Source organism: Vulpes vulpes, unplaced genomic scaffold (genome assembly GCF_048418805.1).
Source record: "Vulpes vulpes isolate BD-2025 unplaced genomic scaffold, VulVul3 Bu000000624, whole genome shotgun sequence".
Taxonomy (NCBI): domain Eukaryota; kingdom Metazoa; phylum Chordata; class Mammalia; order Carnivora; family Canidae; genus Vulpes; species Vulpes vulpes.
The window spans coordinates 364,584-387,595 of record NW_027325676.1 but is presented as its reverse complement, the minus strand read 5'-3'; the positions used below and the strand labels follow the sequence as shown (position 1 = coordinate 387,595).

The window sequence follows — 23,012 nt, the reverse complement described above, 5'->3', positions numbered from 1 at the left end:
TTCTGCCTCCCTTTCTGATATTTCCTACCCATTTCTACTCCGTTCCATCCTAGTCCCTTTCACTGTTATTTATATTCCCCAAATGAATGAGACCATACAATGTTTGTCCTTCTCCAATTGACTTATTTCACTCAGCATAATACCCTCCAGTTCCATCCACGTCGAAGCAAATGGTGGGTATCTGTCATTTCTAATGGCTGAGTAGTATTCCATTGTATATATAAACCACATCTTCTTTATCCATTCATCTTTCGATGGACACCGAGGCTCCTTCCACAGTTTGGCTATTGTGGACATTGCTGCTAGAAACATCGGGGTGCAAGTGTCCCGGCATTTCATTCCATCTGCATCTTTGAGGTAAATCCCAGCAGGGCAATTGCTGGGTCGTAGGGCAGGTCTATTTTTAACTCTTTGAGGAACCTCCACACAGTTTTCCAGAGTGGCTTCACCATTTCACATTCCCACCAACAGTGTAAGAGGGTTCCCCTTTCTCCTCATCCTCTCCAACATTTGTGGTTTCCTGCCTTGTTAATTTTCCCCATTATCACTGGTGTGAGGTGGTATCTCACTGTGGTTTTGATTGTATTTCCCTGATGGCGAGTGATGCAGAGCATTTTCTCATGTGCTTGTTGGCCATGTCTATGTCTTCCTCTGTGAGAATTCTCAGGTTGTACTACAAAGCTGTGGTCATCAAGACAGTGTGGTACTGGCACAAAAACAGACACATAGATCAATGGAACAGAATAGAGAATCTAGAAGTGGACCCTCAACTTTATGGTCAACTAATATTCGATAAAGGAGGAAAGACTATCCACTGGAAGAAAGACAGTCTCTTCAATTAATGGTGCTGGGAAAATTGGACATCCACAAGCAGAAGAATGAAACTAGACCAATCTCTTGTACCATACACAAAGATAAACTCAAAATGAATGAAAGATCTAAATGTGAGACAAGATTCCATCAAAATCCTAGAGGAGAACACAGGCAACACCCTTTTTGAACTCGGCCACAGTGGCTTCTTGCAAGATACATCCACGAAGGCAAAAGAAACAAAAGCAGAAATGAACTGTTGGGACTTCATCAAGATAAGAAGCTTTTGCACAGCAAAGGATACAGTCAACAAAACTAAAAGACAACCTACAGAGTGGGAGAAGATATTTGCAAATGACGTATCAGATAATGACAGGAAATTTGCATCAGCTCTCAATGTGGGTAGGAGACTCCTGATACTTTACAGAACGAGATCTTAGGTTTTAGACAGGCTGGGAGTAAGAGTCAGGACTGTGAAAGTCTAATGATTCCCCTCCTAATGTCCAGTGGTTCACATCTCTTTGATAGATACCAGGCTATGAATTTGTGGCTAAACATTTCCACTGCCTTCTAAGCTTGATACCCATCCTGGATCAGTATTATGAGTAATTTCTATCCTGATTCTGGCACTCTGGATTTTCTACTACCACTAATTGATCTCTATAAAGAGGGAAAAAAGGGAAGCCCAGGACTTGGCAGTTGAGTGTTCACGCCACTACCCTTTGCTGCCCTCTACTGACCATATCTGGAAATTACTTTTAACCTTCCAGGTCCTTGTCCCAAAGCAGATAGAGATACTGCAGTGAGTGAAACCAGGCACACAAAATTTGAGATGCACCAAAAAACTAAGTAAAGAAGATATGATATTTTAATGTAATATTTTTAGAAGTCAATTTTCAAAAAATACATGATGAACAAAATACCGAAATGTACCCTAAAACAGTACTACTAGCTTATATGTACAAAGACCCTGCCATCCATTTTTCATTCAAGAAAAAGGTCTAATACCACAGTGGAAAATCATGCTACCAGCGCTGATGAACCTTTTTCATCACTCGCATATTTGGGAAAAAGACCCAGAAAATTTAGAATAAACCAAAAAAAAAAAAAAAAAAAGGTGCAAGTGGAACAGATATTATAACAGTAGACTCCTGAGAAAAACAAGAGAACGGAAAAAAAAATTAAGAAAACAAAACCAACAAACATCTTTAGAGTCAAGAAGCCAAAAAAGAGGTGGCTACAAAATAAGAACAAAGGCAGATAAATATTTCTTGTATATTAAAGGTATCATCGACCAAATTGAATAGAAAGTCTTGAAGATTGAGTTCAAGGAATCCTATTTGACCTTGACACTTGGAACATTCATCTTTCAGTTTTCCTGACCTAAGGTTACCCTTTTTTTTCCTCAATAACTAGACCTATTTAGTCCTTCAGTAAGGAGAAAATTAATCATTGGAATAACAGAAAAGCTATTTTAATTGGTAGAATCAACATACAAACAAAGCTTGGAAGACAACAAGTGTAAAAGAGAATCTGACTAATATTAACACTGATAATATGAAATACTGGAAGTCTGAATATTAAAGCAGCAGAGAGATATGGAAGATAATGTCACAGATTTTTCTCACCTATTTATTTATATAGCAAGAAATCAATTATATACCGTGTAAAATTGATGTAACAAAATAGAGTTTAAATATACTCTTTAAAATGATAATCACCAGAAATATCAAAGCAATGTAACTGGAAAAATGTAGACATGGATGGATCAAAGAAATAAGTTTCTCATCTTCCAATAGATGCTATCTAAGGTTGATAAACAAGATAAAAGGAGAAATCAAGTATTAACACATATTTCAGAGGTACTGTGATAACCACCAGGAGAACAGAAAATACTTAAAAACAGGGAGCTGGAAATAAGTCGGGGAACAAGTTCAGGCTGAGAATTTACTTTTCTCTTGGTATCATTCTCTACTGCTTGATTTTTAAAACATGTGTATGTATTAAATTTAAGTTTAAAAGTTAGAAGAAACAAAACCAACTGGACTTTTTGCAGCTGCAGCTCTTGGCACCACTTCCTTCCCATCTGCAATCTCTCTCCTCACACCAGTAGTCCAATCCTATGGAGGCAGGAAGGAATAAGAGACTACAAAAGTTCCTGTCCTGGGGATCCCTGGGTGGTGCAGCGGTTTAGCGCCTGCCATTGGCCCTGGGCATGATCCTGGAGACCTGGGATCGAGTCCCACGTCGGGTTCCCAGTGCACGGAGCCTGCTTCTCCCTCTGCCTGTGTCTGCCTCTCTCTCTCTCTCTCTCTCTCTCTCTCTCTCTCTCTCTCATAAATAAATAAAAATTTTTAAAAAGCTTCTAAAAAAAGTTTCTGTCCTGAATTTAAGTTTTTTGGAATATTTTTGTTTTGTGCTTGGGTTCTATCTTTTCAATGTGCAACTCTTTGGAATACTAACTTTTGACTACTTTAATCTGTGATATCTAGATCCTCTTTAAAGTTTTGCTAAACTTTGTTATCCTTCTTTTACTTCTTGACAAAAGACTAATCTTGACTCATTGCCTCTTACTGTGATCACAGTATTTTATTTTCTTAGAATCTTGATTCTGTCCAACTACTGCTTTGCCTGGCCCAACTCAACCTGCCTAGGTAGGAATGAAACATCTATGGAAGAGAGATGACAATTATCATTTTCAGAAAAAATAAAACTTCATATACTAGTAAAACATAGCACTAAGGGAGTAGGATGATGTTCATTATCCCATTCCTCATGCATTTTAAGAGGAGAGTGTACTTCCCTGTCCTAGAGAGAACAGACTTGGGAGAATGTGACAGGAGAAATTCTCTCTAGACTTGTGGTCTCACAATCTTGTACCAAAGTAGCCAAAACATGAGACACAAGACACAAGGAAATGAAGAAACCAGAATACCTATCTACATTTTTGAAGAAGGCAATAATGTCTCAAATGTCACTCTCTGAGAGAAAGTAGGTAATATATATGGGAGACCACTGCACACATCACCAAAACAAAACAACAGCAAAAGCAAAGGAATACCTATATTAAACATGGGGAAGCACAACTATTGATGGGCACTTTCTGCTCAGTCATACAGATTCACAGGCCATGGATTCAGTGCTGGTGCAGCTGGCTGGCTTGCCACCGGACCTAGACCAGGTCCTCGCTGTCTCCAGCATAGGTGCTACTAAGTTATCTGCTGTGCTCCGATAGCAGTATCAGATGACATTACATAGTCACTTAATTGGGGTACCACAGTTTTGTTTGTGACAACTTCTATAGTGGACAGTTTCTTTTGTGACTGCTGACCCCTTGGAGACTAGAACTAATTAGAGATTTGAAGCAACTTTGAAGAGGCTGAAGAAGCTATACTCATTCCTGTGAAATCCCAGGACACAGCTGCAGCTATAGGAACCTCGGCTCTAAGTAAAAGCCTCTGGCTTACACTGAGCCAATTGTATAAAATGGAGAGTGAGAGCATTTGGACTTTAAATAAAAGCTCCATGAGCTTTTCCTTGCAAGGGGATTTAGTTTGTGGGGAAGTTGAGTAACAAAAATCAGTTTCATATTGTTCAAATTTGGGACATTTTCATATTGATATAGTTCTCTGTATTCATTTCATAAAATCTGGTGAGCTATTTTGGACAACATGACTGGGCATAATTAGTGATAAGAAATAGAATTAGAGAGTGAACTTTCAGCTTAGTACTATCTGACTCATGGTGCTAGTCTTTTATGGGCAAAAAGCAAAATGCCCTTCAAGAAGTCCCAGAAGGACTCTGTGTAGGGAGAAGCAGACATGGGGTCTGTGTGAGCACAGCAGCACTGTGAGCATGCACCACTTGGCTGAGAGGGACAGCTGCCTGGTCCCCTTCTGATGCCTGAGTACAAAGGGTTATGACATTGTTTCTCAGCCGTCCATCATGCGTACACCGCCTTCATGACTTTTCTACAAATACATGTTTTTAAGTATTCAGCATGGACTTTACAATCTTTGCTCAGGGTAATATGTGTTAAAACATGTTAGGAAAAAAAAAACAGGTATCTTTCTGACTACAGATGAAAATGCATACATAATTAATAAAACTGAAAAAAAAATGCCTGGGAGTATGCCTACTTAAAACAACTCACATGATGCCAGTGGAATCCACAATGTAATATATTTAAAAAATTAAAAAGCTGGCAAGCATTAGGAGGGATGCGTGTTATTCCCCTCTTCAGGATTCGACTCCAATCCTGATGACACAACATGGTGTTGGAGAAGAGATTTGGGGTCGCTCTCTTCACTTTCTCACACCATCCCAAGCAACGTAGAGCAGACCTTTTTAAGACCTATAGAAGCTGTGTAGAGCTTTTGTACTTAAAGAGTTTCTTGGTCCCCTATTGGAGTGGGCTTGAGTGAGGACAACTGCAGTTGTCTGGCCATCCCATGGCTTGTTTATGGAGATGCAGTAGCAAACCCTGTTTTTGCATGACGTCTAAGCCTCTACCCAGCTTTACTAGGGAACCCTATAATTTGGATGATAACATACATTTCAATTGCCTGCTGTGTCCCCTTTCTCGAACTGGTTCCAACCCGTAAAGAAGCCCAAATTCCAACACAGCATGTAGTTACATAAACAAGTGAAAGAATGAGAGAAGAAAACATTGATGGAAGAAAATGCATGCTGCTATTATACAGCAAAAATACTATGTATATATAAACATTTAATGATAGCTTATTTTGAAAAAGTGTTTTTTAAAAAATGAATGCAACTCAATACTCAAATAGTGTTGAGTTCTCCTTCCCCAACTTGCAGGTACAGTCATGTAGTATTCCAGTCTTTCTGGCTGAGTCCCTGCAGCTGGAGCAGGGCACCTTCCGCTGTTGCCGAGTTTCTGAAAAACAGTGAGAAAGAATATTGGTTTAGGGTCAGGCCTGGGGCTAGATCCTGGATGTCTGAAGTTCAGCAAATTACCTGGCCTTCCTGAGTCTCAGGTTTTATACGTGTAAAATGGGAATAACCCCTCTAGATTTGCTGTGAGGATTAAGTAATAATGCATGTGAGTCAGTGACACTGCCGTTCAGAAAGAAATTCAGATCCATGTCTAGGTATCCACTGGGTATGTCCATAACTAGATAGTTTTGGAAGAGGTTTGAGATCTTTCCCTTGCATGGATAGTGGAGTATGTGTGGTCGTGCCTATAATCAGAGGCTTTTGTTAGCACAGATAAAATGCCAAAACAATAAAGATTTTGATGTCATGTGTTCCTTTGTGCAAACAAGCTTGCCTAGCAAAATGGTGCAGATAAACACAGATGAATGGAATTTATACAAATAAATGAAAATTATGTTTCTCTAGTATAAAAATAGATCAAATGGTAAGAGCACAAAAATAGGTGAAATGGTAACATAAACTGACTTTTGTAATCAGAGGGTCAACTCTTGACATTTTCCTCTCTAAGCTTTTTCTGATAGTTTTGTTGCTAAGGCTACCATGTTTTTGCCAGATTGGAAGAGGACTGTCAACTCTAATGAAGATTAAGTAGATTTCCCAACGAGATTTTTTAAAAATAAACATCAGTTAATGCTGCTGGCTTTCAAAGCCATATTCATGAAGAATGGAAAGATCTTTAAAGAGTTGCTCTTAGAGACTCCTAACTCTGGGAAATGAACAAGGGGTAGTGGAAGGGGAGGTGGGTGGGGGGATGGGGTGACTAGGTGACGGGCACTGAGGGGGACACTTGAAGGCATGAGGACTGGGTGTTATGCTCTATGTTGGCAAATTGAACTCCAGTAAAAAATAAATAAAAAATAAATAAAAAACAAAGATCTGCTCTAAGAAGGTGTAACTAATAAAATTTGAAATTTAGCAGCATTTCTATTCCATAGTTATTCCAACACACAAGTTTTTATCATGGTTACATTGTACAAAAATAACTTAAAACAGAGCTTTACATATTTAATAAAAAGATGAAGATATTATTACTTACAACTTTAGCCAAAAATTAATTCCCTAAAGAGTAAAAGGTTATTTAATGAACAATTCTTTTGACTGGTTGGGAAAGTGTTGCACAACGGTTCACAAATTCACACTTGATTTATTCTTTGAACGATATAGATAACTTACAGGATTCAGTCCTCTGTCTTTTGGTTCCTGCCATTAATTGGTTAAAGTCATCCGAGGACAGTGTAATTACAACGCTCCCAAAGAAACCTGGAGTTTTGTAAATACAGTAAATGGAAAGTAATGTGTTATGGACATTCAATTGCTAAAAGGATGTAAAAGGGTAGGAGCCATTAGGAAAGGTGAATACACACTTCTCTTGATGTGCTTGCTGAGGAGCCAAATGAGCTTCTTGATCATGGACAGAAGAGACCACCTAAAGTTTAAAAAATTTAGAGCTGTTTGTGTGTCCATTGATCCTGCAATTCTACTTGTGCACTAAAGCAGGAAAATTAAATGAAAAATTACCTAGCCAATACACGTGCTGTGTTTTCTTCCTCTGATGTCTTTATATCTTTGTAGCCAGAAATCCCAATGTTAATTTCGAATAGGAAAGGCTGAATACTAAAGTTAAAAGTTCACCTTAATTTGAATATTGTAGCATTAGTGACATCTGATGGAAAACGAGTTACAGGGTAGCATTATTTAGGTATCCTGATCTTTCTATCACTTTCATCAGATTTTCGCACAGCCCTCTCCCCACGTCCATGGGAAGAGTGTACTTTCTGGCCCCATTGAAGTTTGGCTTAGCCTTAAGACTTACCTGCATCAGTGGAATATGGGCAAAAATGTCAGTGTGAAAGTTCTGAAGATAAGCTTTAGGAGTCCTGGTGAGCCATTGCCCCTTCAATGATAGAAGGAGACACGTGCCCTGCAGATTTGCAGGGGCAAAGAAGAAGACAAGCACTCCAGATAACCCACAGACTACACGGGAAAAAATTGTTATTCTATGGTTGTTTGTGCCAAAGCCAATTAATACATGAGACTATTACACACCTCTGTGTGAATTCCCATGGAAGCTTGACTCCTCTCTCCAATTGATGACACTGGGAGAAGAATCCTGGAGACGTGTGGTTCAGTCCCTTCTGGGGCTCTATTTCAGACCCGGATAGGCCCAGTCGGAACATGTTTCCATTCCTCTACCTATGGTAAGCAAAACTGAGTCAAGAGTCCAGGGCAGGCCCATTAGGCTCTCTTAGAATCTTGGGTTCACTGTATAACATGGTGTGGAAGTCATGTAGGGCTTTTTTTTTTCTTCCAAACATTTATTTAAATTTTAATTAACATATAGTGTAATATTGGTTTCAGGAGTATAATTTAGTGATTCATCACTTACATATAATACCCACTGTTCATAGGTCATTTGCAATTCTTACATCTGTTGGTTTAAATATCTTCCTCTTAAGGTGGACTTCAAGGTATAGGAAAAGAGGGCAGGACAAGTTTAGTTGGAGCCATAGGCTAAAGCTTTTCCGGTTGAGCTTTGCCAATAAAGCTTGTAGCTTGGCTCCCACTCAACTCTAATATATGTACTAGTAGGAGTCAGTAGTGGTATAAGCCACGAAGTATAAGTGGTAATATTAGGACTTTTTAATTTGGCGAATAAAAACAACTGACAGAAATTTAAGTATTATCCGTGATCTATTAAGAAAGTTGCTACTGGTGAATATTTTTCAGGGAATGACCACATTATTTCTGGTTATTTAGCAGAGGCATTTAGTGTTTCCTAAAGCAGGTACTGCTTTCTAAAAAGAATTTCAAACTTTTGTCCCAAAAGTAGGACCAGATTTTTTAACTCTTCATATTTTTACTGAACTTCCAGTTCTGCTTTCCTTCTCAACCTAATGTTTCATGTTTAGAGGTTACAAACAGCACAGAATTTAAATGCTTTAATCTTACTAGTGTCCACTTTGTAACATACCTCATGTTTGGAAAACCAGACTCTTGACCACACCTTAATTCAAAATCATTTTCCTTTCTGCAGAACTGCTTTTCTTATTCAGGAAAAGGACATATGTGGGTGGACCTCAATTAGATAGCTTCAACAATTCTCCAGGCAATGGGCTTTCACAATAGCATTCACTATACCTGTCATCAAATACTGGCACTTATTTGTCTTGCAATGAGAGAATTGCCTTTTATTCTTAACAAGCAGGCAACTGGATCAAAGAAATTAGATTACTCAGGTGAAAAAACAAATACATAATGAGATAAACCTGTGTAGTAACTGCCTGGAAGCTTGCCATCTATTTTCCTCTCCATATCTCAAGCTTCAGAAAGACCAAGACTTTGTTTCATTCATCCTAATACTTGGAACTTTAACAGGTGCTCACTTTGTCATTTCTGAATGAGTGATACAGGCTATGTGTTTGTACTTTATAGTGAAGGTTAATGAGTTAATTCATATAAAAAGCTTAGAACGGTGTCTGATACTAAGCACTTAATTACAAAACAAGGTAACATTTAGAATAGAGATTAGAAAAGACGTCAGAAGTTTGCCTTAAACTGACCCTTAAAAAATAAGGAAAACTAGGCTGGCAATAAAGCTAAGAGGATAGAAAAGTTCTCCAGTCCACTACATGCTAAAATGAATTAATTCCAAATGACATGTATTATTTTATACAGAGAATGATGCTTATTTTAAGTCTAAGGTTATAAGATTAAAGGGATATAATCAAAGCTTGTTCGTTAAATTGAAAGTACCTCCAGATTTATTCAAGTTGGTATCCTTAGGCCTCAGTAGGCACAAGATATTATTTGCTATACTGAATCCATTCTATTATATGTGTTAATACCACACCAATATAAACATATTTAAGACAAATTTTAAACATACATATTTAACTTTATTTCATCATCATTTATTTTTTTTAATTTTTATTTATTTATGATAGGCACACAGTGAGAGAGAGAGAAGCAGAGACATAGGCAGAGGGAGAAGCAGGCTCCATGCACCGGGAGCCCGACGTGGGATTCGATCCCGGGTCTCCAGGATCGCACCCGGGCCAAAGGCAGGCGCCAAACCGCTGCGCCACCCAGGGATCCCTTCATCATCATTTAAAGCTTGATTTTATAAAACATAAAATAATTAAGAGTTCTGTATCACAGGAATTTAAACAGTGGCAATACACATAGCTTTGTAGGTTCGAGTTCTACAACAAATCAAAATCAAATAATTGGAAGTGTTTTCAATATGGAAAATATACAAATGAAATAAATGGCAGAGACCTATTATGAGCAATGTTTAATTACTTGCAGGTTGTCATTAGATAATTTCAGAATCTAAACAAAGACTCTCAATATTCATACTTCTGTTGCTGTATTTTACATTTAATATCTCCCTACCTATAATCCAGAGGCAAAGTCCTTGACCAAAAGGTCTGATTTAAGAAGGCATTTAGTTTTATGGCACAAGTTATCCATCTACAGTTACCACTTTCAAGGAATTGACAACAATGCTGATGTGATCTGCTAGTTCCTTTTTGAACAATGTGCAATAATTTATGCCAACCCTGTATCAAGTCATACAGGTAACAAAAAATGGGACAATTATGCACAGTTCAATAGATGTATAATGTTAAGTTTCCCCAGTCTAAAAATTAACCAGTGATACAAAATTTATCAACTATAGTTGACTTGGTTTCAGGAAAACCGCATCTGAGAACTACAAGTACATCACTGTCCTAATCTCATCCTCAGTCACTGGTCGGAATTTTATAGGCCACCATGCTATTTACTTTGTGGATAGTAGTAGTAAATGAATGAAGACAGACTTCCTCAGAATTGGTAATAAACTGTGGTCCCGACTCTTCCCATTATTCAAGGACAACCAAATCTTTCTATAAATCAGTAGGTCAAATGAACCTAAATTGGGGATAAGATCATTAAAGTACAATTATTTTTTGAAAGGTACAAGTATCCTTCCTCTCTCCCTCACATGTGAGCCACCTATCATGTCAGAAAAGCTAGTTTGGCTTGATCTCTAATCAGTTATATTAGCTAATTGCTTTTCTTCAATGGAAATTTTAGTACAGAAAATACTGTACTCCTTTTTACTTAATGAAAAACTCGATTGTTTTTTTTTTCTTCAAAGAGAAAAGCCATTAAAGATATTTGCAGAAAGTATATAATTGATCACGAGACAGCATGAATCTAAGCCAGAGAAAAAGAACATCTTGGTTTTGTGACCGCTGTATCCCAATGCCCAGAACCATGGAAGGCATACAGTAGGCATTTAGGGTATATCTGATGAATGAAGGAGTAACTAAGCCAGAAAAGAAAGACACAGTTATTCCTGTCTAAGTCTTAATTATATACAAGGAAATGTGTATAAAATAAAAGTAATGGAAGAAATTACGTCAAAATATTCAGGAGTACTGAATGAAAACTTTCATTCTTTCCCTATTCGGCACTTGTAAATAAAACACAACCAGCATCGCTTTAGATTCATGACGTTTTTCTCACTTATATACCATGACATGGATAATTAAGAAAAAACTCAACAAAACTGTTAATTCTTAAAGTAATAGCTTAATCTTTCCACAACAAATCTGAACCATCATGAAGTCATATAATACTTACAAGAGACTTCCAACAGCGGCAGAAACGTCACGGTAGCTGTGATCTGTCAGATTACGGAGAGGATCTCATCCTGGATGGCCTTCTGAGACTTTCCTCTGGGTGTGCTACTGAAGAAACCAAATGAGTTGATTCATTTTAAGTTTTAACAAGTTATTTAAAACACTGGTAAGATTATTTGTTTGATTAAATGCTTCAAAACTCAAATTAAGGAATGCATTCAAAAGGAGTTTTTAAAAAACAATTATAATTTCACTTATTATTCCAGTGATTAAGGCTGATCTTAGTATCAGGTCATTAAATAACAGATGACCAGAAAACCTGCCAAGTGCTTCAAGTCAGGAAACATTCAGCATATTGTAAAATAAAGATAACAATTAGTATCTAAGATCTTTAATTGGCATAATCATTTTGGCATTTTTAGGAATACATAAATGTCTAATTCTGTAGTGCTTCAAAGAAGATGTTATATCAAGTTGTTTTTATTATTAAACATTTTCCAGGGGAGGGGCAAGATGGCGGAAGAGTAGGGTCCCCAAATCACCTGTCCCCACCAATTACCTAGATAATCTTGAAATCATCCTGAAAATCTATGAATTCGGCCTGAGATTTAAAGAGAGAACAGCTGGAATGCTACAGTGAGAAGAGTTCGCACTTCTATCAAGGTAGGAAGACGGGGAAAAAAGAAATAAAGAAACAAAAGGCATCCAAGGGGGAGGGGCCCCGCAAGGAGCCAGGCGAAGGCCAGGGCGAGTGTCCCCAGGACAGGAGAGCCCAGGCCCAGAGAAGCAGGAGCTTCACCAATCTTCCTGGGCAGAAAGGCCTCGCAGGGAGTTGGAGCAGGACCCCAGAAATGCGGGGATGCCCGCAGGCTCCGTGGGACACTACCAGAGCAACTGCGCCCCGGGGAGAGTGTGCTGAGCTCCATAAAAGGGCTGCAGCGCAGACACGGCTCGACCCGGGAGCAGCTCACAGGGGCTAGGGCCACAGTTCCGCAGAGAGGCGGCTGTGTGGTGGGAGCACAAATCCAACAGCACAGGCCCAGGAGCACAGGGCGCCAGGGACACAGCCCAGGATCCGGCCTCCTCCCGGGACAGGCAGAGGCCAGGAGGGTCCAGGATGGGAAGGACGCTCCTGCCCCAAGCTGAGCAGATCAGCGGCCCCGACCCCGGAGCATCCAGGCCCCAGCAGATGGAGAGCTCCGTAGTTACTTCAGGAGCTGACTCCAGGGCTCCAGAGCAGGCCGCTGCCACTGCAGGTGTTTCTTCTGGGGCCTCAAGGGGTAAACAAGCCCCTCTGAGCCCTGCACCAGGCAGGGGGTAGAGCAGCTCCCCCAAGCGCTAACACCTGAAAATCAGCACAACAAGCCCGTCCCCCAGAGACCAACTAGACGGACAAGTTCCAGGGGAAGTCAAGGGACTTAAAGTATACAGAATCAGAAGATACTTCCCTGTGTTTTTGTTTGTTTGTTTGTTTGTTTTTGTTTTTTGTTTTTTTTTTTGTTTTTGTTTTTGTTTTTGTTTTGCTTTTTGAATTTTATTTGTTTCCCTTGGCCTTTTTTTCCCTTCTTTTTCTTTCTCTTTTTCCTCTTTTTTTCTTCCTTTTTTCGTTTTTCTTTTTCTCTTTTCTTTCCTCCTTTCTCTCTTCTCAATTTCTCCTTTTCCCAATACACCTTGTTTTTGGCCACTCTGCACTGAGCAAAATGACTAGAAGGAAAACCTCACCTCAAAAGAAAGAATCAGAAACAGTCCTCTCTCCCACAGAGTTACAAAATCTGGATTAGAATTCAATGTCAGAAAGCCAATTCAGAAGCACTATTATACAGCTACTGGTGGCTCTAGAAAAAAGCATAAATGACTCAAGAGACTTCATGACTGCAGAATTTAGACCTAATCAGGGAGAAATTAAAAATCAATTGAATGAGATGCAATCCAAACTAGAAGTCCTCACGACGAGGGTTCATGAGCTGGAAGAATGAGTGGGTGACATAGAAGACAACAAAGAGGGAAACAGAGGAAAAAAGAGACAAACAATTAAAAGACCATGAAGATAGATAAACGGAAATAAACGACAGCCTGAGGAAGAAAAACCTACGTATAATTGGGGTTCCCGAGGGCGCCGAAAGGGACAGAGGGTCAGAATACGTATTTTAACCAATCATAGCTGAAAACTTTCCTAATCTGGGAAGGGAAACAGGCATTCAAATCCAGGAGATAGAGAGATAGAGAGATCTCCCCCTAAAATCAATAAAAACAGTTCAACACCTCGACACTTAATAGTTAAGCTTGCAAATTCTAAAGATAAAGAGAAGATCCTTAAAGCATCAAGAGACAAGAAATCCCTGACTATTATGGGGAAGAGTATTAGGGTTACAGCAGACCTCTCTACAGAGACCTGGCAGGCCAGAAACGGCTGGCAGGATATATTCAGGGTCCTAAATGAGAAGAACATGCAACCAAGAATACTTTATCCGGCAAGGATCTCATTCAGAATAGAAGGAGAGATAAAGAGCTTCCAAGACAGGCAGGCGCTGAGAGAATATGTGACTTCCAAACCAGCTCTGCAAGAAATTTTAAGGGGGACTCTTAAAATTCCCCTTTAAGGAGAAGTTCAGTGGAACAATCCACAAAACAAGGACTGAATAGATATCATGATGACACTAAACTCCTATCTTTCAATAGTAACTCTGAACGTGAATGGGCTTAATGACCCCATCAAAAGGCACAGGGTTTCAGACTGGATAAAAAAGCAGGACCCATCTATTTGCTGTCTACAAGAGACTCAGACAGAAAGACACCTACAACCTGAAAATAAAAGGTTGGAGAACCATATACTACTCAAAGGGTCCTCAAAAGAAAGCAGGGGTAGCCATCCTTATATCAGAAAAACTAAAGTTTTTCCCAAAGACGGTAGTGAGAGTTGAAGAGGGACACTATATCATACTTAAAGGATCTATCCAAGAAGAGGACTTAACAATCCTCAATATATATGCCCCGAATGTGGGAGCTGACAAAACTATCAATCAATTAATAACATAAATTAAGACATATTTAGATAATAATATACTTGGTGACTTCGATTTAAGGCTTTCTCCACTGGATAGGTCATCTAAGCACAACATCTCCAAAGAAACAAGAGCTTTAAATGATACACTGGACCAGATGGATTTCACAGATATCTACAGAACTTTACATCCAAACTCAACTGAATACACATTCTTCTCAAGTGCACATGGAACTTTCTCCAGAATAGACCACATACTGGGTCACAAATCGGGTCTGAACCAATACCAAAAGATTGGGATCATCCCCTGTATATTCTCAGACCATAATGCCTTGAAATTAGAACTAAATCACAACAAGAAGTTTGGAAGGACCTCAAACACGTGGAGGTTAAGGACTATCCTGCTAAAAGATGAAAAGGTCAACCAGGAAATTAAGGAAGAATTAAAAAGATTCATGGAACCTAATGAGAATGAAGATACAATCGTTCAAAATCTTTGGGATGCAGCAAAAGCAGTCCTGAGGGGGAAATACATCACAATACAAGCATCCATTCAAAAACTGGAAGGAATTCAAATACAAAAGCTAACCTTACACATAAAGGAGCTAGAGAAAAAACAGCGAATAGATCCTACACCCAGCAGAAGAGAGTTAATAAAGATTCGAGCAGAACTCAATGAAATTGAGAACAAAAGAACTGTGGAACAGATCAACAAAACCAGGAGTTGGTTCTATGAAAGAATTAATTAAGATAGATAAACTATTAGCCAGACCTATTAAAAAGAAGAGAGAGAAGACTCAAATTAATAAAATCATGAATGAGAAAGGAGAGATCACTACCAACACCAAGGAATTAGAAACGATTTTAAAAACATATTATGAACAGCTATACGCCAATAAATTAGGCAAACTGGAACAAATGGACGCATTCCTGAAAGCCACAAACTACCAAAACTGAAACAGGAAGAAATAGAACACCTAAACAGGCCAATAACCAGGGAGGAAATTGAAGCAGTCATCAAAAACCTCCAAAGACACAAAAGTCCAGGGCCAGATGGCTTCCCAGGGGAATTCTATCAAACGTTTAAAGAAGAAACCATACCTATTCTACTAAAGCTGTTTGATAGAAAGAGATGGAGTACTTCCAAATTCGTTCTATGTGGCCAGCATCACCTTAATTCCAAAAGCAGACAAAGATCCCACCAAAAAGGAGAGTTCCAGACCAATATCCGTGATGAACATGGAAGCAAAAATTCTCAACAAGATACTAGCCAATAGGATCCAACAACACATTAAGAAAATTATTCGCCATGACCAAGTAGGATTTTTCCCCGGGACAGAAGGCTGATTCAACACTCATAAAACAATCAATGTGTTTCATCATATCAGCAAGAGAAAAACCAAGAACCATATGATACTCTCATTAGATGCAGAGAAAGCATTTGACAAAATACAGCGTCTATTCCTGATCAAAACTCTTCAGAGTGTAGGAATAGAGGAAACAGTCCTCAACATCTTAAAAGCCATCTACGAAAAGCCCACGGCAAATATAATTCTCAATGGGGAAGCACCGGGAGCCTTTCGCCTAAGATCAGGAACAAGACAGGGATGTCCACTCTCACCACTGCTATTCAACATAGTACTGGAAGTCCTAGCCTCAGCAGTCAGACAACAAAAAGGCATTAAAGACATTCAAATTGGCAAAGAAGAAGTGAAACTCTCCCTCTTTGCCGATGACATGATACTCTACGTAGAAACACCAAAAGCCTCCACCCAAAGATTGCTAGAACGCATACAGCAATTTGGCAGTGTGGCAGGATACAAAATCAATGCCCAGAATTCAGTGGCATTTCTATACACTAACAATGAGACTGAATAAAGAGAAATTAAGGAGTCAAACCCATTTACAATTGCACCCAAAAGCATAAGATACCTAGGAAGAAACCTAACCAAAGAGGTAAAAGATCTATACCCTAACAACTATAGAACACTTCTGAAAGAAATTGAGGAAGACACAAAGGGATGGAAAAATAGTCCATGCTCATGGATTGGCAGAATTAATATTGTGAAAATGTCAATGGTACCCAGGGCAATTTACTCGTTTAATGCAATCCCTATCAAAATACCATGGACATTCTTCAGAGAGTTAGAATAAATTATATTAAGATTTGTGTGGAATCAGAAAAGACCTCATATAGCCAGGGGAATTTTAAAAAAGAAAACCATAGCGGGGGGCATCACAATGCCAGATTTCAGTTTGTACTACAAAGCTGTGGTCATCAGGACAGTGTGGTACCAGCACAAAAACAGACACATAGATCAACGGAACAGAATAGAGAACCCAGAAGTGGACCCTGAACTTTTTGGTCAACTAATATTCAATAAAGGAGGAAAGACTATCCATTGGAAGAAAGACAGTCTCTTCAGTAAATGGTGTTGGGAAATTGGACATCCACATGCAGAAGAATGAAACTAGACCACTCTCTTGCACCACACACAAAGATAAACTCAAAATGGATGAAAGATCTAAATGTGAGACAAGACTCCATCAAAATCCTAGAGGAGAACACAGGCAACACCCTTTTTGAACTCGGCCACAGTAACACCTTGCAAGATACATCCAGGAAGGCAAAAGAAACAAAAGCAAAAATGAACTATTGGGACTTCATCAAGATAAGAAGCTTTTGCACAGCAAAGGATACAGTCAACAAAACTAAAAGACAAGCTACAGATGGGAGAAAATATTTGCAAATGACGTATCAGATAAAGGGCTAGCATCCAAGATCTGCAAAGAACTTCTTAAACTCAACACCAAAGAAACAAACAATCCAATCATGAAATGGGCAAAAGACATGAACAGAAATCTCACAGAGGAAGACCTGGACATGGCCAACATGCACATGAGAAAATGCTCCGCATCACTTGCCATCAGGGAAGTACAAATCAAAACCACCATGAGATACCACCTCACACCAGTGAGAATGGGGAAATTTAACAAGGCAGGAAACCACAAATATTGGAGAGGATGTGGAGCAAAGGGAACCCTCTTACACTGTTGGTGGGAATGTGAACTGGTGCAGCCACTCTGGAAAAGTGTGTGGAGGTTCCTCAAAGAGTTAAATATAGAGCTGCCCTATGACCCAGCAATTGCACTGCTGGGGATTTACCCCATAAATTCAGATGCAATGAAATGCCGGGACACCTGCACCCCAATGTTTCTAGCAGCGATATCCACAATAGCTAATCTGTGGAAGGAGCCTTGGTGTCCATCGAAAGATGAATGGATAAAGATGTGGTTAATGTATACAATGGAATATTACTCCGCCAATAGAAATGACAAACACCCACCATTTGCTTCAACGTGGATTGAAGAGGAGGGTATTATGCTGCGTGAAGGTAAGTCAATCGGAGAAGGACAAACATTATATGTTCTCATTCATTTGGGGAATATAGATAAGAGTGAAAGGGAATATAAGGGAAGGGTCAATAAATGTGTGGGAAATATCAGAAAGGGAGACAGAACTTACTTACTCCTAACTCTGGGAAACGAACTAGGGGCGGTGGAATGGGAGGAGGGCGGGGTGGGCATGACTGGGTGGTGGGCACTGAGGGGGGCACTTGACGGTATGAGCACTGGGTGTTATTCTGTATGTTGGTAAATTGAACACCAATAAAAATAAATTATTTAAAATAATAAAATAAACATTTTCTAAAATAGACCAAAGGCTTCAGGAACAAAGTACATTTCATTATGAGAGAGAGTTCTGAGTTTACAGGTAAGCATGCCTTGGACAATGCTAAGAATTAGCATATAATGAGGGGGCATTTCCCATCCAGAGGATCTAAGAACTTCAGTTCAGAGTGTCTTAGGAAGTTCATAGCATTAAATGAAATACAGTAGAGCTGCATATCAAGCTAGGAGAACGTCTAGGATAATACTTCATGGTTAAAAGTACCTTGACACAATCCATTAAATGGGCCACCTAATACATCCTAATACACCTAATACATAGCTTACATATAGCACCATAAATACTAACGGTTGAAATTCATGGATTTTAGACTAAGGGCAGTTATGTTAAAAGTACACTATACAAGTCCATAATAGGCATGACTCTTTTGTGAGCACAGTTTGTGAGTCTTATTCTTCTCCACAGGAGATCTAACATAATTACAAACAAACTACCTTATACGAAACTAGTTCAATTTGGTTAGAACTCATTTAGTCAAGAAAACAAGTTTTGGGAAAAAAATCATGAAAATGGAAGCAGTTTAATTCATACTTACCTGTCATCTTTTGCAGTCTTGTCGCACTCAATGTCAACCTGCCACCTTTCAAGGACTTCACTGCTTTCATTATTTGAGATGAATACCACCAGCTTCTGAACTGAACACTTGTATAACCAATCTGCAATACAGAACAAGGCATCTGTTTTGGTTCACTGCATTACAAAGTAACTCTTCCCAGGTCTCACTTTCTACCCTTAGCAAATCCTACCACTGGTATTTTGGAACTCCTCCAACCTGTACAGAAAACTTGCCTCACGATAACCTAGCTCCCGTTTTCCAATTCTCAGTATCCATAGCAGATGTAGTTAGTACTGAATGCTAAGCACAGAGTAGTGAACATGCAGTATACTGTAATCCAAGGTAAATTGCAGAAGATGAGCATTAATCTAATCACTGCAGCAATGAATGTAAATTTTTAATTGTAATAAGTGCCAAGAAGGTGCAGTATGTGATCCAATGAGACAATATAGGAAAATTTGACTCAGGGAATTCTCACTGGACTTCAGTTCTACAAGTAAATACAATTAAATATGCAATAGGTTACAGAAAAGGGTACAGGTCTAAAATACTGGAAAGCAAAAAGTATCTGACCAGAGGATTGAAAGGGTAATACAGATACAGTTAAGAAAGGGAGAATGAACAAGGTCGGTTTGTGCAAGATACATAGGGGTCAGACCACACAATGTCACATGGGCTAAATTAAAGAACTTATACTTCAAGTACCAGGGAAGTCATTACTGTGTCTGAAGCAGGGTGTGATGTGATTAAACTTATATTTCAGAACTATCCTTTTGGCTGTGATGTGTGGAAAGTAGAGTGGAAGTAAAGAGAGGATCTAGGGATGCTAATTGATTAGTAATTCAAGCAAGAGGTACTGAAGGCTTATAGAAGGATAAATTGGGAGAGATGGATCAGTATAGGTAGAGTGAAGAGATTTCGTGGTTAAAATTGTTAAGATTTATTGGATACTTATGAGACTAAGGAAGAGGAAATACTCAGGGATAGTTCCCAACTTTCTGGTTTATACCACTGGTTGGAAGGTTGATCCATTCATTGAGAGAAAGAGAATGGGAATGAGACATGATGCTTACAATTTTATAAGGTTCTATTTTTCTTCTTTTTTAAAGATTTTATTTATTTATTCATGACAGAGAGAGAGAGAGGCATAGAGAGAGAGGCAGAGACACAGGCAGAGGGAGAAGCAGGCTCCATGCAGGGAGCCTGATGTGGGACTCGATCCCAGGTCTCCAGGATCATGCCCTGGGCTGAAGGCAGTGCTAAACTGCTGAGCCACCCGGGCTGCCCTAAGGTTTTATTTCTAAGTCATCTCCACACCCAATGTGGGGCTGGAACTTACAACCCAAGATCAAGAGTTGCATGCTCTACTGACTGAGCCAGCCAGGACCCCCTTAAATTTAGTTTTCAAGTATCACTAGGATAGCCACATGTGGATATCAAGGGAGCCACTTACTATATGAGCAAAGAGAAGACTTGGGTTGGATGTATGTTTGTGAGTCAACTACACAAAGATTGTTAGTAAAGTTATGTATGTGTCAGAAGTCATCTTAGAGATTATAATAAGGGGACCTCATAATGAGCCCTGAATTAATCTTGGAACTGGGGATAATATACTCAAGAATACACAGTTGTTGTTTTCTTTCAAGAGACAAAAACAATCTTGTAATATTTAGGACTTGTGGGCCCCCTAGGTCTCTTGCGTAGTCTTTTAAAAACTAGCCTTTCAAAATCTGAAAACACTCAGTTTGCAGGTAGTACAAAAATAGGCCACTTGTTGGATATGTGCCCTCAGGCTTGCCGACCCCTCGACAAAAAACAACCTTTTCTCAATTTTGGTCTGAAAAGGAAGAGATTGGGTAGTCACTTAAAGATCTGGGGTGGGTGGAAATCTTTTTCTTTTAAAACTGAAGACAAATGAAACCAATGAAAATATCTCAAAAGAAAGAAGTCAGAAATACCAGAGAAGAACTAGGGTAGAGTCCTTAAGAAGGCTAGAGGGATGGGGATTCAAAGAGATTGAACAATTTGCCTCTAAGAAGAGCAATTCCCCCATTCTAACTAAAATAAAAGGGACAAATTAAATAGGAAGGTGTACATACAACCGAGGTGAAATGTCATCAGTGTAGTCTTAAAGGAGACAACCTAAAAGCCAGTAACTTAGGCAGGGTTTGCTTCTTCATCAAATTAAGGTGACATAGATTCTTAGTTACTTCTATGTTGCAGGCTAAGTAATCTGAGTATCGCCCTGGGTGATTTAGCCCTGAAGATGATAAAAATATAATTAATAGAATTTTAAAAATAAAGCCTCTTGAAACAATATATATATATATATATATATATATATATATATATATATATATATATATATATATGACTTAGGAATAAAAAAAATACTATAATGTTTTTTTTTGGTTTTTTTTGGAACTAGCTTTGGAAGGTCAAATGAGGAGCCAGGGAGAAACATCCTATAACACAGAAAAATTAGAAGTGAGAATCCTAAGTAGAGAAAAACATGGGAGGAAAAGAGAGAGAATAGATGGAGAACAAGTATTCAGGAATTTCTTGAGCTACGGAAAAACAAGGAGTGTTCAGATAGAAACGGCTAACTTACAGGCAGGATTTTAACAAAGACAAATGAAGAAAGTAAGACATTAAAAAACTTTATTGGGTACTCTATTAGTAGTATTTTTTTAAGTTTAGTTCCCAGGCTGGATCCAATTTCATTTTCTTTTATCTTAAAATAATGACGGTTTTAAACTCCAGGCAGCTATAGAAAATATGTCATGTAAAAATATATAGTGGATTTCTCTCCAACAATAAACATCATCATAGTTATGTAAAATTCCAACTTGTTCCACCTGGCTACACGAACTGCAAAAATCACTTCAAAAAGAGTTGATAGAGATTGTTTTGTGAAGCCAGATCAGATTCCTAACATCAACGTATATAACCCACTCAAAATGTGGTAGGGAAGAGTGGAGTTTCTTTCACTTTATTATTTGCTTCCTTCCGATGGAGAATCGCTTTATTTGAGATTGCAGTGTTTTACACCTCTTTGTATAGAGCTGAAAAATGAACACCAAGATGCCAGAAAGTACGGGTCCAAGAAGGCCTGCGAAACTCAAATTGGTTTTCAACAATTAAATACCTTTCACTTGTTCCACTACATTACTGAGTTACTTTATGAGCTCAGGATCTGTTGTTATAAGCAAGGTGAATGCGTATTTCTGCACTCTGGTAGAGGTTTCAGGTGGATATATGCCACGCTGATATAAAATGCTGTTGACGCCAAATGCTGAAAACAAAAGGAATGTTAAAGTTATTTCCACTTTGTAACTCTGGAAAATAAAACCTATTTAGATGTGGCTGCGGTTTCATTCATGGCATCAAACTGAAAAAGCCTAATGTGCGTTTGTGGGTGTCTCGCTGAAAGCAGAGTAGGTGAAAAGTGCCACTGAAAATCCTTAAAAATGTTGCTTCTAAATCAAAAGAACACGATACGTGCTTTTATGCGGAAATAAAAATGCCAAACTGCATTAACCTAGCGTCAAACTAGAACTACAAGCTCACGGTAATGCAAGCCCCAATTCAGGTTATGTGATCACAGGCTTTTGCGTCTGGATTAGCAATTGACTGATTAACCGGTCCAATGCTCCAGAGCAAGCCTCTCCCTCACTTTTCCCTCCTCTTCTCCTGCCAGAGTCTATCAGAGGGTGCAAACATGGCCTGGTCCAGGACAGAGTTTCCTAAATCCAGTCCATCGCCCTCAGTGCCGGAATCAAAGCTTGGTGGATGGGCTGTGCAAAATGTACTGGGGCTCCACCCGCTCGGGGCGGTGCCGGCCGGCCGGGCTGGGAAGCCCGTGGGATCCGCAGTTTAAAGCAAGGCTGCTGGGGAGGGGCCGGCGCGAGGCAGGCCTGGGCAGCACCTGGGCTTCCCCCTGCCCCAGGAGCAAGGCGCCTAGATTAGATTCTCCAGCCAGGCGGGCGCTGGAGCAGAGCCGCCCCCACCCCCGCCCCCGCCCCCGCCTCCGTGGCCCCGGGCCTCCAGGGCCGCCGGGCCTCAGCTCTCCCCGCCCTCTGGCCTGCGGGAGCGGGACTTGCAGAAGAACTCGGCCACGATGTCCGCGCTCCCGCGCAGGGCGATGCCTTGCTCGCGGGACAGCTGCAGCGCCATGACCAGGCCTAGGGACGAGGGAGCGCGCTGCTACCCGGCAGGCGGCGACCACACGGGCTCCAACGGTTCCCGCCACTCGTTTGGAAAGTAACGACGCTGCTCCCCGGGACCTTCCGCGCAGGCGCGACG

The 23,012-nt window shown here is 39.6% G+C and overlaps 1 protein-coding gene and 1 long non-coding RNA gene across 2 annotated transcripts in view; both read right to left on the bottom strand.

Annotated features, from left to right (window-relative positions):
* The window catches only part of LOC140596555 (rho GTPase-activating protein 20-like), a 42,366-nt gene extending 36,061 nt beyond the window's left edge, over nt 1–6,305 (bottom strand). The window contains exons 1-2 of the mRNA XM_072745118.1: nt 5,791–6,305; nt 5,596–5,710 (exon numbers count right to left, since the gene is read on the bottom strand). The gene's annotated coding sequence lies outside the window, so the exon portion shown is untranslated. The remainder of the gene's footprint in view (nt 1–5,595; nt 5,711–5,790) is intronic.
* A 4,355-nt stretch (nt 6,306–10,660) lies between these two features.
* On the bottom strand, nt 10,661–22,554 carry LOC140596553 (uncharacterized). Its single transcript, XR_011998486.1, has 4 exons — nt 21,856–22,554; nt 18,687–18,807; nt 11,401–11,507; nt 10,661–10,683 (listed from the first exon to the last, which is right to left on the bottom strand). It is a non-coding gene; the product is annotated as an uncharacterized lncRNA (long non-coding RNA).
* Nucleotides 22,555–23,012: the final 458 nt, after the last annotated feature.